The 16,089-nt window shown below is 35.8% G+C and overlaps 1 pseudogene; it reads right to left on the reverse strand.

The window, feature by feature from the left end:
- Positions 1 to 1,227: 1,227 nt before the first annotated feature.
- LOC120860747 lies at positions 1,228 to 14,401 on the reverse strand (annotated as a pseudogene).
- Between the last annotated feature and the right edge of the window lie 1,688 nt (positions 14,402 to 16,089).

Genomic DNA, 16,089 nt, shown 5'->3' on the forward strand with positions numbered 1-16,089 from the left:
AATACATAAAAGATGATGGAAAAAATATAATAAATACATAAAATAAAAATTATTGTTAAATTTTAGGGCCTCTGATAAATGATAACAAAATTGGAACAGAAATATTTTTAAAACAGTTAATGATATTTCAACAAAATTCTTCTAATCTTTGTTCATTTAATATATCTCGTGTGCTTTAAAATACATTACATCAGTAGAGTTTTGGGCTTTCCTGGTGGCTCAGAGGATAAAACATCTGCCTGAAATGCAGACCCAGGTTCCATTCCTGGTCTGGGAAGATGCCCTGGAGAAGGAAATGACAACCCATACCAGTATTCCTGCTGGAGAATCCTACAGACGGAGGAGCCTGGGAGGCTATAATCCACGGGGTCGCAGAGTCGGATACGACTGATCAAGTTCACTTTCACTTCAGTAGAATATTATCATACGTTTAAAAATCTATAAAAATGTTAAAAATTCTGGTAAAAATTTCACCATTAAAGGTACATATTCAGCTGTTCTAACTCATGGTGTGAGTAATCTGAAACAACTTGGATTTTCATTGTTATTTGTGGCCATGACAAGCAAGATGTGGTTCATCTTTTTCCAACCAGGAATTGAACTCGTGACCCCTGCAATGAGAACCTTAAAACACTAGACCCCCAGGATAATGCCTTGGTTTCATTTCCTAAATGATGGACTGGTATGAACAGATGTGACACACTGAGTAAAAAAAATGTAAATTGTATAATCTTGATGAATATGTGATTGCTCACTTCAAATTAAAACAGACTTTCTCTGAGTGTCAGAAAATACTCTTGAAAAAGATGTTGGTGACTGAACAATCTTGAAATCCGTGTTCTAGGTCAGTGATTTAATTTAGACTTCCTAAAATCTGCTCTTGGAATTCTAAACTTTAACCTTAGTATTCAGTCAAGAACTCATTGATTCTTTTGCACTTTTGGTTTCTACAGTATATTTTTACTACCTAATTTATTAACAAGAAAACAAACAAACAAACAAAAAAAGAAAACAAACAGGGATCTACAGAATTATAAAATTCTTGAAAATTTAAAAAGGTTCCCAAGCTGGTTTCTGAATATTCATCAATATTCAAATTCATGGATACATAAGCCTCAATATATATTCAATTCAGTGTTCAACCTTCTGAGACCTAAGACGGTGAAAGATCTGACTACTTTCACATATAAAACAGTAAAAAGCACACACATATGGTTCAGGCTGGACTTACAACTCAATGTCTTCATCCTCACCTGCAGGGTTCTTAAACTGGATTTCATCATCATCCTCAGGATCAGAGGTATCTGTTTCACAAAGTTCAACTAAAAAGAATAGGAACATACTCTTAAAGATATAAAATCAATATGTTACTATATTAATTGCCTATTTAAAGAAATAAAACTGGATTAATACTAAAACACTGAACTGTACAAGAAACTGCTTGTAATCAATCTTTGGTTCAACAGTTTTATTACAAGAAAAATCTTCCTAAGTAGAAACATATCACAGAGAACAAACTCACAGTGAAACCTCTATGAGAAATTCACTGCAGAATAAGTATTGATTTGATTCCCAATTATCTTAGTATTTCTTATATGGCCTATTTGTCATCAGAATCTTCACTCTTACTCAAAAACTCAACTTTATAATAAAATGCACTGTAGTAGAATAAAATCATTGCTATTATGTTCAAATGTGAGTTTAGTACACTTCCTCTTTTTTGTTACTAGGAACTTATTTTAATTGTCCCACACTTACTAAAGGAAGAATAAAATGCTTTTGCCTCTAAGAAATAAAAGGGATTTAAAAACACTCTCCATGAAACTCCACAACAATACTCTATATATTAAGAAAAACTGAACATTCTTTTCCATAAAAATCAATACAAGTACTGTAAATGTCATCCTCAATTAGCTGAAAACAGGTACAATCTCTTAAGAATTGTTTTTAAGAGTATAAAAGAGGCATTCCTTTAACAATTATTATGTAATTCTAGGATTTGTAAACTTTTTAATTCCCCACCAAAAGAACATATATTAGGAAGGTAACCCATTACCAAGTTGTTAATATTCTGAAGTATTTAATACATACTTAAAATGAATTTAAGCATCTATTTCAAAATACAGAAAAAAGAGTATTCTGAAATGACTGTTTCACCTAAACACTAACTAGAAAATACTATGAGAAGAGAGGGAAATGTACTAACTTTGACATTAACTACCATATTCCAGAAGCTCTCCATAAGCCTTCAGGCTTCTAGCTTCATCTGCATTGTACTTTAAAATTACATCAGATTTGTTATCCTTGGAGAAAAATAAGGAAGGATCAAAACTGGTTATGCAAAAAATCACCAGTTATCTCATAAATTACTTTCAAATTAAAGACATCTAAGAAAAACCTCACTATTCTCTCACCTTCCTTCTATCATCTGCACACACACACACCCACAAATAATCCTCGTGATGCAGTTTGCATGCATGAGCAAATAAAGTATAGACTAGGAAAGTTATGTATACAATGGACTGAATCAAAGAAAGAAAAGGAAACACATGGAGTGGCGGTTTTGCAATGTGGTCCTTGTCCACACTCTAACACTGTAATTCAAACTGAAAGTGGTATTATTACCCAAGAGAAACCTTTCTATAACCCACAGTTCTCAGAGTACCTTACTGATTTGAATTGTCTGTGGTGCTTTAAAAAAAGATATCTATATCTTCCTAAAACCTGACAGGCATGACTTGAAGTTTTTGTGTGTTTATGACGCAAATATGCCTGACAATTACTGCCCTAAAATGTTCACTTTTCTCCATTTTAAAGAAGCGGAGTCACTGACAGAGGAAAACATTCTGAATGCTTACAATTAAGCTAGAAAAGGCCTAAAGAAAGGCAACTGAAAATATCACAGTCATAAAACTGTAGTGTAATACAAAGCAACACTTTTCAAACTATAATGTGCACACATAGGTGTCTTATTAAAACTCTGAGTGTAACTCAGTAGTGAAGAGATAAACTAATAACCTGCTGATACAATTCCATAGAATAGTGATGCTGCTATTATCTTTAGATTATGACTTGAGTAGCAGGGGTTTGTAATTATCCTCAATAGTTTAAAAATCAGAGGAGCTATTTGTGTCTATCACTTTACAGTTAGTATTTTAATGCCTTAAAGGATTAATTGTGGTTTCACTGCCCATCAAACAGAGAATTAAACTGGGAATTAACTATTATTTGATCCATTTGTAGGGTTATATGTGGTTAAACTAAAATAAATGGGTGAAAATGACACACTTTTATGGACAGAGTCTATGTATATAGTCACCAAATATAAAAAATAGGAAGGTTATCAATAGATGTTCCAGATCACAAAACATAAAAATGAAAAAAGAAAAAAGAAGAAGAAGAAGGAAAAATTCAGTAAAGTTTCAGGGTATAAAATCAACATACTTAAATCAGTTATAATATTAAAGCATCCATATTATCCAAATTAATGTACAGATTCCATGTAATTCCTATAAAAATTCAAGTAGCATTTTTTCCCCCACAGATAAAGTTATGTGGAATCTCAAGCAATATAAACCACCAAGCAATTTTGAGAAATAAAAAAGCTGGAGGACACACAATTCCTCCTTTTAAAACACAACTGTCCAAACAATATGGCACTGGCATTTCACCAGTAATGCAGATCCTGGAACAAATCTGAGCACTCAGAAATAAAATTTTTCAAAATGAGACAACTAATACTTATGAAGGGAACCAAGATCACAGTGTAGAGAAGACATCCTCTCCAATAGACAGGACTGGAAAAACAATACTTAAGATAAACTTAGACCCCTTTCATACACCATAAACTACCTAAAGTTACCCTGAAATAGATTAGAGATTTAAACACAGAGCTGAAACCATAAAATTACTGCCAGAGAACACAGTGTAAAACAACTAAATGCTGCTCTTGCTCTTTGCTTTTGGTACAGGACACCCGACCCATAAGCAACATAAGCAAAACCTAGTAAGCGAAACTATATCACACTAAATCACACTTTTGCACAGAAAAGGAAATTTTCAACAACAATAAAAATAGACAATGTATTAGATTGGTAATATGTGTGTGTGTGTGTGTGTGTGTGAATGATATGACCAATAAGGGATTAACACCCAAGGTAGATAAACCCTGCCATTTGCAACAACATGGATGAACCTGGAGAGTAGTGTGCTAAGAGACACCACTCACACAGAGGAAGGTAACACTGCAGGACCTCATTTATATGTGGAATCAGGACTGAACACAAACTCATCAAAGTTCAGGGATGCTCATAATGTCTCAGCTTTTAATGACCTGCCCAAACCTAAAATGAACAGAACTATCAGTCACCTGGCTAAGTATTAAAGGTATGACCCAGAATGCACAGAGCCTAAAAACAGAGAATGAGAGTCCTACTGGTTTTTAATGAAACCTCAAACATGGGCTGTCTGCTAGGTTATAAACAAGCATTCAGTGGCCACACACAAGGAAAAGATATATACCATACAGAATCTGTTTCAGAAATCACCCAAAAAACAATGGCAAGAAAAAACACTGAGAGAAGAAATCTGATGTCCCATCTCACCATATTATATCTGCATTTTCTAATTTTCAACAACAACAACAACAAAACATGAGACACACAAAGAAATAGGAGAAAGTGTCTGGTCACGTATAAGGAAATAGTCAATACAAAGAATGGCTCAGAAAGCCTAGAAGCTGCACTTAACAGAGGCTTTACATCAGGTAGTATAGATAAAAATAATACAAGAAACAATGTGTATACTGTTTTATTTTTTTTAATTGTCAAGAATATTTTCCTGGAGAATGAAGACATACAGATTCTTTAAAAAGGAAACCATCAGAGATGAAGAGTAGAGTGGCTGACTTTAAACTGTCTCTTTAAATCACTAACAGATCAATCACACCAAAAAATCAACAAGGAAACAGAAGACTGAAACTTTACAAATCAAAACGTCTTGGGTATTTACAGAAAACATGACCTGATAATAAAATAGAGAGAAACAACAATTATTTCACTCAAACTTTAATGAAGCACAAGCGATGGGTTTGACACAGAAATCAAAAAGATTTCTGTCTCACAAGTCATATTCCAAACATTGAGATCAGAGTGGGCAACTACCAAGTAGTTCTCTAAGTATTCATCTCAGATTTATAGCTTACACTTTAAAAGACCTAGTCTATATCTTACCTTTCTCCTATAAGCCAAAAAAGCCCTTTTTTGGAGCTAGACATTTTGTCTTATTTAATTGCATCATCTACAGCAGTGCTTTCTCAAGCTTGGATCTTAGACTTTTGAATTTAAAAATCATAACTGAGAACCCAATATACATTTACTAAATTTTTTTCTTTTGATGAGTGAGAGTACTAATGAAAATCACTGTCATATGCTACTGTTCTTATTTCAGCAAATATTATTTTTCAAAAATATTTAAAAAGCAAAGCTGGAGGGAATCCTCTGGTGGTCCAATGATTAGGACTTAGGGCTTTCACAGCAGTAATTTGGGCTCAATCCCTGACTGGGTATCTAAGATCTCACAAGCTGCAGTGCCACCAAAATTTAAAGAAAAAAATGAAAGGAAAATGAATAATCTAGCTCTGTGAAGTATATATCATAAAATACAAATGTATCTCCTCGCTTTACTACAGAACACTGAAAATGTCAGCCTGCAGCATAAACCCTGAAAACGTAGCACAGAGTGTTGAATACACCTGGACCTTAAATGAGGACAGAAAGATGAGCTGTAGTATTTATCCAAACTAATAAGAGAACATATATTGCATATCATATTTAGAATCAGAAATGAAAAAACCAGTCTTCCCACAGAACACATATACTCTCAGTCAGCCAGAATCCTATCATCTTAAACATAAGTGGATCATAACAAATTTTGATGCCAGAAAGCTGAGAATCATAACTGGCTAGAGCAGGTCAAATGCATTTAATTTTATCACTGAAATACTGATATTAATGATTCCTAAATTCAAGAACATTTTAAATGTAAGTGTAATTGTTACCTGCTAGTCTCGTAGACCAACCAATATAATACCAGAAGTATTTATCCAAATCTATAAAAGAAAACTCACAGTATATTACATTTAAAATGCAAACAATAGTGTTTGATGTTAAGCCATACTTAACGTGATACAAAAAAATATAATTCACTCAGTGTGTAAAAAGTATCTGCTAAGGATTTGGGGGAAACTGCAGGTGTGTGATGTGTGTGTGTGTGTGTGTGTGCCTTGTGTGCATGTGCAGGTATGTGTGTATGATATATGTGCATGCTCATGCCTATGAGACAAAGTCTAGTTATAGAAAGTTACAGTATATTAAGCAAAAGCTAAAATTGGGCAGTTCATTTTGGGTCAAATTTTCTAATTAATATATTAAAATATACATTAATTTTACTTCAATTAAAGTGTTTTAAAATTATAAAAGCATAGTTATTTGTCACATAAATTACTTTTATTCACAAATCGCTCTGGGAATTTTTAGTTGTTTTAAAGAAATGAAAATAAGTCATCTAAACAAATATAGCAATCTAGTTACCATCTACATCAATTCTGGCACCAAATCACTAACTGGAAAAGAATGACTTAAGAGAACAAAACTGTTTTAATCCAAAAAAAAAAAAAATAGGGTTGAAGTAAGTTTTAGACAATATGATCAATAAATATGCCAAAAATACTAAAGAAGATGGTCTATCATATTCCAATTTCAAATGCTCCTAATACCACCTACAGCTGTTCCCACAAATCAAAGTCTTACCCAGGACCATACACTATATTTAATTAGCAATTAGACTTCTTTTATCTTAAAAATAATTTTTAGTGTTTTTCTTTCTTTCATGGCTTAATATTTTTGTTAAGAATCTAGGCCATTTGTTTCATACACTGTCTGTTTCCTCAAATGCAAATATATCTGGCATAAGTCCACCCTAAGTGACATAAATCATTCTTTCTAAATATAAATCTTATGAAGAAAGTTATCAAGGATTTTCTAATTTTATGCATTTATATTGCCACATAAATCACTACTTTTGAAGTGTTCAAGAATTCACAAAAGTCAGTCACTTGGGAGCAGAGGTATTTTAAAGGTAAGTTTTGTATTAAAGTAAAACATATCTCCACACTGACCTTTTGTCTCAAGCTTCTTCGGATATGACATATCCTTGTCACACCGTCAAAACACATTGCTTCCAATCGTGCATTCCCCAGCATTTTGGTTACCTGAGCATATTCTTCGGAATGGGCAGAAAAGAAAAAAAAATCAAAACAAAATTGTAAGATATGGTTCAATTTTTCTTAAAATGCAACATTTGTTATTAGGTTGGTAACTTCAGTTTCAGTACTACCTTTAGACCAAACAATGATTAAAAAAAAAAAAAAAAGTCAAGTGTTACAACAAATAAGAACTGTCTCAAGGTGACATATATTAATTTTCTCCATGAAATGAGAGGACTCTTAATCTCTCAATGTCTATATCTCTTCCAGATACACTTATGTATTTACCCCCTTATATTTAAAGCAAGTAAAAATCAACAAAAGTGAAGTTGTTAATCCAAAATCACAAATGCTATTTCCATGAAAAGCTATCTGCTACTGTGAATAGTTAACCTATCCACTAATTTGAGGGGAAAAAAAAATCAGTCTTGGTCTTCATGACTGCATTCTCTACCTTTGGACATCAAAGTGGCTGATTTCAAACTGCACCCTAAATGCTGACTTGGCAACCTCTCACGCTGAGTATTCCTCAAATCGTGGCTCTCCTTTCCCTCATGAACTCTACTGATTATAAACAGTGGGTAGATCATTAACAAACTTTTGGTTTAGAACACGTTGATGCTTATTCTAAAGTGCTTAAAACTGTAATTCAAGATAAAGGATCAAATGTTTAAAAACAATTATATCTAAGAATAGTCAAGAGCCCACCTGATTCTACTGTCACTTGAAAACATTGACATAAACATTATCCAGTATGGGATGATGTCTTCTTGACTAAGTGACAAAAGCAGGCATCAGAATAAAGAGAAAGAATCAGGTAATTAATATGGAACCGGTACATTACTAATTTTTTTTTTTTTACTAAGGACTAACATCAAAGTAATAGCCACTGCAGCCATGCTTAAAAAGTGCCTGCTCCTTGACCATTAAGGTACGACTTAAATCAAATCCCTGATGATTATGCAGTGGAAGTGAGAAAGAGATGTAAGTGACTAGATCTGATAGACAGAGTACATGATGAACTATGGACGGAGGTTTGTGACATTATACAGGAGACAGGAATCAAAAGCATCCCCAAGAAAAGAAATGCAAAAAAGCAAAATGGATATCTGAGGAGCCTTACAAAACTGTGAAAAGAAAGGGACTGAAAAGCAAAGGAGAAAAGAAAAGATATACCCATTTGAAAGCAGAGTTCCAAAGAATAGCAAGGAGACACAAGAAAGCCTTGTGCAAATAAATAGAGGAAAATAATAGAATGGAAAAGACTAGAGATCACTTCAAGAAAATTTGACATATCAAGGGAACATTTCATGCATACATGTGAAAATAAAATATAGAAATGGAATGGACCCAGAGAAGCTGAAGATATTAAGAAGAGGTGGCAAGAATACACAGAACTGTACAAAAAATATCTTCATGACCCAGATAATCACGATAGAATGTTCACTCACCTATAGCTAGACATCATGAAATGTGATGGACCTTGGGAAGCATCACTACCAGCAAAGCTAGTGAAGGTGATGGAGTTCCCGTTAAGCTATTTCAAATCCTAAAATACGACGCTATGAAAGTGCTGCACTCAATATGCCAGCGAATTAGGAAAACTTAGCAGCGGCCAGGGGACTGGAAAACGTCAGTTTTCATTCCAATCCCAAAGAAAGGTAATGGCAAAGAATGCTCAGACTACCCCACATCTCACACACTGGCAAAGTAATGCTCAAAATTCTCCAAGCAGGCTTCAGTAATACATCAACCATGAACTTCCAGATATTCAAAATTGTTTTCAAAAAGGCAGAGAACCCAGAGATCAAGTTGCTAACATTTGCAGGATCATTGAAAAAACAAGCAAGTTCCAGAAAAAAACATCTGCTTTATTGACTGTGCCAAAGCTTTTGACTGTGTTGATCATAATAAACTGTGGAAAATACTGAAAGTGATGGGATTACCAGACCACTTGACCTGCCTCTTTAGAAATCTGTATGCAGGTCAGGAAGCCACAGATAGAACTGGAAATGGAACAGCAGACTGTTCCCAAATAGGAAAAGGAGTACCTCATGGCTGTCTATTGTCACCCTTCTTATTAACTTCTATGCAGAGTATATCATGAGAAACCCTGGGCTATATGAAGCACAAGCTAGAATGAAGATTGCTGGGAGAAATGTCAATAACTTCAGATATGCAGATGACACCACCCTTATGGAAGAAAGTGAAGAAGAACTAAAGATTCTCTTGATGAAAGTGAAAGAGGAGACTGAAAAAGTTGGCTTAAAGCTCAACATTCTGAAAACTAAGATCATGACACCTGGTCCCATAACTTCATGGGAAATAGATGGGAAAACAGTGGAAAGTGTGGGTGACATTTCTTAAGGGGTGGCTCCAAAATCACCGCTGATGGTGACTGCAGCAATGAAATTAAAAGACACTTACTCCTAGAAGGAAATTATGACTTACCTGGATAGCATATTAAAAAGCAGAGGCATTACTTTGCCAACAAGTTTCTGTCTGGTCAAAGCTATGGTTTTTCCAGTAGTCATGTATAGAGTGAGATTTGGACTGTAAAGAAAGCTGAGTGCCAAAGAATTGGTGCATTCTTATTTAGTTTTGGAGAAGACTCTTCAGAGTGCCGTTAAGTTCAAGGACATCCAACCAGTCCATCCTGAAGGAGATCAGTCCTGGGTGTTCATTGGAAAGACTTATGTTGAAGCCGAAACTCCAATAATTTGGCCACCTAATGCCAAGGGCTGACTAATTTGAAAAGATCCTGATGTTGGCAAAAGATTTAGGCCAGGATGAAAGGGGGACGATAAAGGTTGAGATGGATGGATGGCATCACCGACTCAATGGACATGAGTTTGAGTAAACTCCAGGATTTGGTGATGGACAGGTAGGCCTAGCAATCTGCTGTCCAATGGGTCACAGAGTTGGACACAACTGAGTGACTGAACTGAACTGCTCTTTGGAAGAAAAGCTATGGCAACTCTAGACAACATGTTAAAAGGCAGAGATACCAATTTACTGACAAAGATCTGTATAGTCAAAGCTCTAGTTCTTTCAGTAGTCTCATATGGAAGTGATAGTTGGGACTATAAAGAAGGCTGAACGCTGAAGAGTTGACGCCTTGCACCTGTAGTGCTGGAGAAGACTCTTGAGAGCCCATTGGATGGCAAGGTGTTCAAACCAGTCAATCCTAAAGGAGATCAACCCTGAACATTCACTTCAAGTTCGCTGCTGAAGCTCCAATACTTTGCTACCTGATGCAAAGAGTCCACTGAAAGGAGAAGACCCTGATGCAGGGAAAGCAGGAGGGCAAGAGAAGAGGACATCAGAAGATGAGATGGTTGGATGGTATCACTGGATTCAAGGTATACGAGTCTGAGCAAACTCAAGGAAATAGTGAAGGTCAGGGAATCCCAGTGTACTGTAGTTCATGGGATCCCACAGAGTCAAAGACGTGACTTAGCAACTGAATAACAACTGCACCAAAAAGCTCCTAGTCTAATGTGTAATTATCCTGAAAGGTAAATGAGATTCACATGCTAGAGTGTTCCTTGGATAACAAACCATGCACCTAGCTTAGTACTCAGGACTGCTACACAGGAGAAAATATCAAAGAAAACAAGATGATAATTTTAAAAATTGGCCATGGGGGGGGGGGGGAAACTTCTAAAGTAAGGAAAAAATAAGAAGGTCAAGGAGTGGGTTATCTTTAGCCACACATCATGTTCCAAATAATTGATTAAAAATATTCATGTTTGTGTGTGTTAGTGTGTATATTGTGTGTTGGTTTAGTGGCTTGCACTATGCAGGAATAATTACATGGCTTTTTTATGAAGTGCTGGAAATTACTGCACAAATGTGACTGGAAGCTATACACCAGCTCAACAACAGAGAATAGAATTTTCAATTAAGAGAAAATAATACATGTGAATTGAATAATATGTTAATTTCCATTCATTTCAACATCTACATATGGCTAGTGGCTATACCAAAAAACAGGTTTCCTCAGTGGCTCAGGCATGAAGAATTCACCTGCAAATGCAAGAGACAAAAGAGACACGCATTTGTCTTCCAGGCCAAAATGATCCCATGAAGAAGGAAATGACAACATATTCCAGTATTTTTGCCTGGAGATTCCCAAGGTCACAGGAGGCATCTCACATCCATGTATGACCACTGGAAAAACCATAGCCTTTACTAGAGAGACCTTTTTTGGCAAAGTAATGTCTCTGCTTTTCAATATGCTATCTAGGTTGGTCAAGAGATCGTTTTATCAGACCACCTGGCCTGCCTCTTGAAAAATCTAACTCAGGTCAGGAAGGAACAGTTAGAACTGGACATGGAACAACAGACTGGTTCCAAATAGGAAAAGGAGTACCTTAAGGCTGTATATTGTCACCCTGATTATCTAACTTCTATGCAGAGTAGAGCATGAGAAATGTTGGGCTGGAAGAAGCACAAGCTGGAATCAAGATTGCTGGAAGAAATATCAATAACCTCAAATATGCAGATTACACAACCCTTATGGCAGAAAGTGAAGAGGAACTAAAAAGCCTCTCGATGAAATTGAAAGAGGAGAGTGAAAAATTTGGCTTAATGCTCAACATTCAGAAAATGATCATGGCATTTGGTCCCATCACTTCATAGGAAATGGATGGGGAAACAGTGGAAACAGTGTCAGAGTTCATTTTTCTGCTTTCCCAAATCACTGCAGATGGTGACTTGCAGCCATGAAATAAAAAGACACTTACTCCTTGGAAAGAAAGTTATGACCAACCTAGATAGAATATTCAAAGGCCAGAGACATTATTTTGCCAACAAAGTTTCATCTAGTCAAAGTTATGGTTACTAGGTGACAATAAAATGGTAAGGTTAAATTTCTTGTGACCATTCTCCTGGAGTTACATAGAAAAAGGCTTCACTCTTAGGAGATGAAATATTTAGAGCTAAAATCCATAACTATGTAACTTGATCTTTAAACTTATAACAAAGTTTAAAATATTAGAAGGAAAATGTTCATGTACAGAAAGAAAGTATGAAAAGAAAACATTAAAGATTAGTGAGTCTAATTAAAAAACATATGGTAGTTGCACTCACATTTCAGCGTTTCCGTGGGCTTAAATTTTCATTAAAGGGAAAAAAAAGTAGGTGCTTCAGTCAATTATTACTCTTATTTTAGTCTGCATTTACTTAAATAAGAGTCAGTTGTGCAGTTACCTTATTAAATATGATCATACACTAGTGACATTATACTACTGATGGTCTGATGTCTCGGCATGGATTCCTTGTTGTCTATGGAAAAATATTACAATAGTAGGGAATTTTCAATGTTGACAGCCAGCCTTACTCTGCTCTAAACCCTAAAATTCACTCAGTTATACCATGCTTTTCCATAGAATAAAAACAGAACACTTTGTTTACAGAAATGCCACGTTATGCCTCCATGAGAAACCGTGTAAAATGAATTATTTAATAAAGAAATTCTGAAGAAATGTATAGCACTACAAATGGGGAAAAGCTGGAGCTATAAGAGGCTTCTGTGGTGGCTCAGGGATAGGAATCTACCTACCGATACAGCAGACACCGGTTCAACCCCTGGTCTGGGATGAATCCAGATGCCCCAGAACAACTGACAGTCTGTGCCACCGTTACTAAGCCTATGTTCTACAGCCTGGAAGCTGCAACTTTTGAGCCCACATGTTGAAACTACTGAAGCCTGGTCTCTCTAGAGCCTGTGCTCCACAAGTGGAGATGGCACCACAATGAGAAGCCTGTGCACTGCAACTGCAGAGCAGCCCCCGTTCCCCACAACTAGAGAAAAGCCCATGCGCAGTAATCAAGGCCCAGCACAGGAAAAAAAAAAAAGAAAGAAAGAAAAGAAAAGAAACATACAAGCAAATAACAGCATTTAGATTTAAAAAAAAAAAAAGGAAATATGAGACAACACCACAGGACTTTGACCAAGGTATGTTTCAGATTAAAATCTGAAATTCACATTATTATAATAGACATAAATAGCTAAATAACTCTTACCTTGGCTATCTTCTTTAAATATTTTCTTTTTTTACATTTATTCTCCTTCTTATCCTTGCACCTGTTTCTGCATCTTTCACTTCAGTGATTAATAAATTGAATAAAAATTGAAGTCTAGTCATCTATATAATACTTTATAAACTCATCAAATAAGCTAACATAAGTGGTTAAACTTTATATAAACAAGGAAAGAAAACAGATTAACATTTAAATAGCAGTAAAATATTAACAGAACCCAAAAGAGATTTCAAATTTAACCTAATTTTCTTACTGATTAGCCAGGAATAAATTGTTGATGGCTTGTTCTAAATCCCTTACCAGATAAATATATTATTAACTACATAACCCATTAACAGAGATAACATTAGCATTTTTTATTATCTATACTTTCCAATTAAGCCTGGGTTCTATACATTCTGTTACACAATTCATTTGCAAATTAATAAACCAAAATAGTCCATATGTTTGTAAAGGAATGAAAACTGAAAAATCACATGTAGAAATGTCTTCAGTTTGGCCTGAGAGGAAGCAGCTGGTTTAAAAGTCCCACAGAAGGAAGAGGGGAGTTACCCAAGGATGGAATAAAGCCTAGGAAGATAACATTAACATAAATGTGTTGAACATCTATTAAGCACCAAGGTGTGGTAATTCTGCATTCATAAAATAATTACTATTTTCTTTAGAATACACAATCCAACATGGGCATCTGAAACTTCATTCCTAGAAACAGAGGAGGAAAGAAGAAATGTATGGAAATGTACACTTATTTGTAAGTTAAAAGTGAATTAAATTGATTAGGAAAAAAATAAAAGTAGAAGTTTTTGTAATTTACCTAACACATTATGAAAAAGACATTCCTAGAGTTTCCCTGAATAGTTAGCAACAAAACATTTGCTAGAGAAAGGTTGTGGCAGTTGGTTTGAAGAATCTAGAGAGCACTGAACTCAAAGGCAAAGAAGTGTGATGGCAAAGATTAAGTAAGCCTTGAGAGTGAAAATGAAGTGCCAGGAATGAATAATGAAGAGAGATTGTTGTGGAATATGAAATGTGGTGCTATTCTGAAGGAGGTATTCTCATTCCTTGCACTTACAGTTTTCCAGGAGTCATTACAAGGACATTAACATGACACAAGCAGAACTCAGGTCTGTAAAAAGAATTCAAGGAATGACTGTCCCAGTGCCCTCCTTCAGATAGCTTAGAAGTACTGTTTTGGAAGTTAGTAGTGAAGTTATTGTCAAATCAGGTTATTTGCGAACTGTCTGCCTCAGAGTAAAGATAAGTAGAAATACATAGTGCCACCATCTATTTTATGAGAAAAGAAGGCTGAACACATTGGGATATGTTTGCCTTCTAAAAAAGGTTAATATTTGTGACAGGTAGAGGAAAGCAAACTGGCAGACATGAGCTTAAACATGCAACATGGGTTTATTTACCTTTGTTTTTGCAGAGAAGCAGCATTTTCACCAGTGGTGAACTGTCCACAAAGTAAAGTATGGGCAAATACTTAACAGTCCCAAAAGAAAGAATCAGGGTGTCATAAACAATAGCTAAGGCAGAGTCCTGGGAAGGGATGAAGGCTGGATGGGCAAAGCCTCGGCTGCCCAAAGGTAGGCTTCTGCCAGTTTACTAAGGCACCTGGAGTTGGTGATGCACAGGTAGGTCTTGCATGCTGAAATTCATGGGGTTCCAAAGAGTCAGACACACCTGAGCAACTGAACTGAACTGAACTGAATCTGCTAATAAGTGCTCTTTCCTGACTATTTCTTCACTTAAATTGTATCCGTTGTCTTCCTTCTTGGAGAAACAATTTCCCTCAGGATGCTTCTGTTAGAAATCTAATGTAATACACATGGTGGAGGCATTAAAGAGAAAGGGTATATATCTCTCAAAGGACCTGAACAAATGTCCTTAGGTTTGGGACACAGGAACTTATTGAGGTTCATTACAGATCCCTCTCTTTGAAATATTTACGCCCACAACAAAGGTCCGTCTAGTTAAGGCTATGGTTTTTCCAGTAGTCATATATGGATGTGAGAGTTGTACTCTGAAGAAAGCTAAACGCCAAAAAACTTGATGCTTTTGAACTGTGGTGTTGGAGACGACTCTTGAGAGTCCCTTGGACTGCAAGGGGATCCAACCAGTCCATTCTAAAGGAGATCTGTCCTGGGTGTTTTTTGAAAGGAATGATGCTAAAACTGAAACCCCAGTACTTTGACCACTTCATGTGAAGTGTGGACTCCTTGGAAAAGACTCTGATGCTGGGAGGGATTGGGGGCAGGAGGAGAAGGGGACGACAGAGGATGAGATGGCTGGATGACATCACTGACTCGATGGACATGAGTTTGAGTGAACTCTGGGAGTTGGTGATGGACAGAGAGGCCTGGTGTGCTGCAATTTATGGAGTCTCAAAGAGTTGGACACAACTGAGCAACTTAGCTAACTAACCAACTAACTAACTAAGGTAAGCTAGGGACTGTTGGCTCTACTAGGGTAGAGCCCCTAGTCTGTGTATCCAATATTGGAGGGATGGAATAAAGTTTAAAGTTAGTGTAAACAACAACAACAAAAAAAAACTGTTTTCTCTTCCTAAATAAAATGTTTATGATTGTTTTTCATAGTGATGGAAGACCTTTACACCTATTTAAGTATTAGTGAACATTCTGGCTAGATACAATTTTGTTTGAACTTTATGGTAGACACCCTATTTTTGACCTGTGAAACATATATTGTACATCTGCTTTAACCATGAAGAATAGTCACTGGGTATCCAGTTGAATGGGGAAGTCAAAATCTAC

This window comes from Oryx dammah, unplaced genomic scaffold, assembly GCF_014754425.2.
Source record: "Oryx dammah isolate SB20612 unplaced genomic scaffold, SCBI_Odam_1.1 HiC_scaffold_11175, whole genome shotgun sequence".
Classification (NCBI taxonomy): domain Eukaryota; kingdom Metazoa; phylum Chordata; class Mammalia; order Artiodactyla; family Bovidae; genus Oryx; species Oryx dammah.